This window comes from Nothobranchius furzeri, chromosome 6, assembly GCF_043380555.1.
Source record: "Nothobranchius furzeri strain GRZ-AD chromosome 6, NfurGRZ-RIMD1, whole genome shotgun sequence".
NCBI classification, from domain to species: Eukaryota; Metazoa; Chordata; class Actinopteri; order Cyprinodontiformes; family Nothobranchiidae; genus Nothobranchius; species Nothobranchius furzeri.
The window spans coordinates 81293019-81297610 of NC_091746.1; positions in this window are offsets into that span (position 1 = coordinate 81293019).

Consider the following 4592-nt stretch of genomic DNA (forward strand, 5'->3'; position numbering starts at 1 on the left):
TCCTCATGTTGTATTTAATTACTTTACATGCTGTTTCAGTCAAGGTGATGCAATTGGCACGTGCACATGCATGTGTTTGTTGTGTAATTAAAGTGTGGAGAAACGCTGGTGGGTATCATTGAAGCAGCATGAGAATGGCCTCTCTGTTAGTTAGTCCGCCAGTGCACAGAGGCCTCACATTGTGCGTCCAGCCAGAGCTGGGTTGCTGTACTGTTCCCCCGTGCCTCCCTCTCATTCTCCTGCAAAGCCATGCTTCAGAGGAAGGGAAAGAAAGTAGCTTTTCATTGATGGGTCAGTGCGAGCATGCCCAAGAACTGGGGGGGGGGGGGGTGAGCGGGGTCAGCTGGCTGCAACGATTTCCCAGCTACACGCAAGCTGCATGAATGCTACAGAACGGCTCATTACCTCCAGGAACCAACTTGAGGCGGTGAGGAGGAGAGTGCACTGGAGCAGCAAGAGTACAGTCATTACTGACAAGTTTCATTGTTTTGGTCCAGCTAGCTTCAGCCAGAATTTGTTTCTTGGCTCTGTTAGTCGTGAAAGGGGAGGATGTTTGGAAACAACTCTTTTCTATTAAAAAAAATAAATTGGGCTAAATGTTTTTTCATATTTGCGTCCCTGCAAATTTTAGCTGTTTGCATTGTTTCCTTTTCATGTTCCCACTCCCTGCTGATAGTCTACGATGGTTTAGTACACAGGTTTGTTTTAAGGTATGGTGAATTTGATATTTTAATGTTTTGCATGTAAATGTTTTTTATTTACTTGTGTACTGAAACAATTGAATTTCTCTTTCGGATTAATAAAGTATTTTTGAATTGAATTAAATTTGTTCTTCTTGTCAATCTACTTTTCAGCTGTTACACCTAAACGTCCCCATTGAGGGACATTAAACCACGTTTCGCTTGTATTCTGTATGATTTAAGCAAAAAATTGTTGAAAATTTAAGAAAACCAAAAGTAGAACATTTTACGGATCACTCAATCACCCAACAGAACTGCATAATATACATATAAAAACAAGTATGGTATTTCATCTTTTAGGGTACTACTACCCCCCAAGGTGCTTTACAACACAACCAGTTATTCATCCATGCACACACACACATCCGCACACTGATGGTGATGAACAGTGTAGCCACAGCTGCCCTGGGCCCACTGACGAGGGCGAGGCAGCTGAGCACTGGCACCCTCGGTCCCTCTGATCTCCACCAGTAATGACAACGAGTGGAACGGATGGGGTTTGAAGCCTGCAGCCTTCTGGTTACATGGCATGCACGTCTCTTCTGTCACCGCCGCCCCTATGTGGATGATAGTTTAGATAGAAAAAAATTCCTGCTGAACATGTTGCAACAGTTTCGAGTTAAGAACACAAAGAATGCATTAAATTCCTGTTGGGAAATTGAAATGTGCGTTTGTCCCAGTAGCGTGTTGTATTTACTTACTGAATGGAGCCACAGCACACGCCAGTCTTCCTCTGTTCCGTACCAGCATGTGCAGCCAGCAAGGTCGCAGACAGGAACGTCACTCTGACGTTTTTACACAAAACGGAGACACCTAAACATTACCTTCGTGGAAAGATCCAAAACAGCCTGGTTCCTGGAAATGTTCTCAGGGGTCAAAACACGCCCGTGTGGTCCCACTGGGAAGACAACAACAAAAAAAGTGTAACAATCAGCTACAGGGCAACTCACATACCAGGCCAGCAACGGCAGGTTTCCTCACTCTGAAGATTTTTATTGTTTTTTTACAGGACGTTACATTAGAGAGAAGCTGCAGGCCTCTGCTCCTCTCTCAGGTCTCGGCGCACTACTGCAGGTAAAGAGGACGAGGCTGATTAGTCACGACACAGCTTGTCCCAATCAGACTCACCTGGCGCTGTTCCTCTTCACCCCACCAAAACCACTCCTTATCACATTTCTGTGCACTTGATCTGTCTTGGCAACATTCAGCATATCTTTGAGATCACTGTCAGATTATTTGTTGAGTTGTGATCATCCATCCATCCATCTTCTGAACCCCCTTTGTCCACGCAGGGTCACGGGGGGGGGGGGGGGGGGGGGGGGGGGGCTGGTGCCTATCTCCAGCGGTCAACGGGCAATCAGGCGGGGTACACCCTGGACAGAGAGCCAGTCCATCGCAGGGCAACACAGAGACACACAGGACAAACAATCATGCACACACACACACACACACACACCTAAGGACAATTTGAACAGACCACTCAACCTAATAGTCATGTTTTTGGACCGTGGGAGGAAGCCGAGTACCCGGAGAGAACCCACGCATGCACAGGGAGAACATGCAAACTCCATGCAGAAAGATCCCAGGCTGGGAAGCGAACCCAGAACCTTCTTGCTGCAAGTCAACAGCTCTAACCACTGCACCACTGCGCAGCCCAAAATCAAATTAATCTTCCACATAGATAGAAAATGTGCATTTGTGTTGTTTAAATTTTACTTTTGTGTGTGATGATCACAACTCGGCTGCACAGTGGCGCAGTGGTTAGAGCTGTTGCCTTGCAGCAAGAAGGTTCTGGATTCGCTTCCTGGCCTGGGATCTTTCTGCATGGAGTTTGCATGTTCTACCTGTGCATGCGTGGGTTCTCTCCGGGTTCTCCGGCTTCTTCCCACCGTCCAAAAACATGACTTTTAAGTTGATTGGTCTGTCCAAATTGTCCTTAGGTGTGTGTGTGTGTGTGTGTGTGTGTGTGTGTGTGCATGATTGTTTGTCCTGTGTGTCTCTGTGTTGCCCTGCGATGGACTGGCGCTCTGTCCAGGGTGTACCCCGCCTGATTGCCCGATGACCGCTGGAGATCGGCACCAGCCCCTCTGCGACCCTACATGGACAAAGCGGGTTCAGACAATGGATGGATGAATTAGATTTCACTCCTGGGAAGGAGGAGGGATCCATCACTCAACAGCAGTTTTCATAAACTGATGATTGGGCCTCCCTGTGGATCGTTGGTGATTGTCACAAAGAGAAAGACTTACTAGATGTTAAACAGAGATTCTCCCTTCTCTTCTCTCTGCTGCCCTTTGATTTATTTCACTCCCTTTATACGTTATTCCACCACTGATTACACAACGGGTCTTGGCTGGAGGTCCAAGTTTTCTGTTGTTGAAGTTTACCAAGGAGTTCTGTCACAAAGCGTTTGGTCTGATCTGTTCTTCCTCTCTGAAACTGATGCCACCTCCACCTCCTCCCCACACCCCCACCCCTCTCCATCAGATGTTTTAACTCATGATCTGCCTTTTCCAACGGCTCAAAAGAACAAAAGCAGCTATTCGGCGGGTCCGAGTGTTAAAGCACGTCAGTGTAAAACACGCCTGCCTTCTTTGTGGTACTTTGTGTTAAAAACTTGATCAAAAGAGGTGTTATTAGCAGAGCACAAAAAGATAAGCTGTTGTGATGGCTGCATGAAGGAAACTTCTCAAGCAAGAACATACTGTGCATTTATGTCGTCAGAGGACATGAGAACAGTGGCACATGACACAATGAAGCTTGAAAGACCTTTCCACCCAGCATTCAGGCTTTAGGAGCCTGCAGAGCTTAGACGGGATCCGTGGTGGAGGATTAGAACACACTTCCAGTCTGGGCCAATTTGCAGACACGCTTTTTTGTTTTCATTGTGGCTTTGCAGCAGATTTTCCAGCTCAAATCTCTTCCCTCCCGCTGGCTCTCTGATGGTAATAAACAGCCCTTTTTAAGAGCATTTTTGATTATCTTTTAAGTTATAATAGTTCTATGGTTAATACCAAACATGCTCGTGACGTCCTTTGCACAAAATCCCTCTCAAGTGACACGATTTCAGCAGTTTTATTCTTGAAAATTTCAGTACCTTCCAGAAAAAGCCATTTTGGGGCTCTGTCATTTTAAAGGTGCTTTTATAGGACACACCATGCCGGCATATCGACGTAATATTACCGCAATTGTATGCCTATAAATGCGCCATGCCGGCATGGCGTTGCGCGAATATTGCGGCATTTGTTCCGCCTTACTTGGTAGTAATATTGCCGCATCAGCCCATCGTCTCTGACGGCTAAACACGTGTCAGCCCTGCTAATCCCTTTGGAGTGACTGTGGGAGGCCTCCCCGCAAAAGAGGGTGGTCGCGTTCGTCACGTGTGCTGCGCGGCACACCGGGTGCCGGCCGGAAGAAAAGCCAGCTGGACGGACGCGGAGGCCATGGAGCTTTTGGCCGTGCGAGCGTACGAACAGATTAGTCGCCTTTTTAGAGGGACGGTGAGAGACAGACAACTGTTCGACAGAGAGGTGAAAACACCGGCTGAGCGGGGCATCAAGCGGGACAAAAAGCAGGTCACATCAAAGCTAAAGGTCCTGAAAAAGAAATTTCATCAGTCTGACGTGTCTTCCGTCTGACACTGAATGCGCGACCCTGTACGTCACATGCGGGGGGGGGGGGGGGGGGGGGGGTCCCTCCCAGCGACCTCTCTATATCCTGTCTTGGTTGGAGAGATGTCTGATGGCAGTATATTGTAGCTTCAGCTTTGCCAAAATCCTCCCCAGGGTGCCGCAACAAATCCCGCTTTGAAAACACTATGGTCCTGTAAAAACAGCTACAGAAAACAAGCTG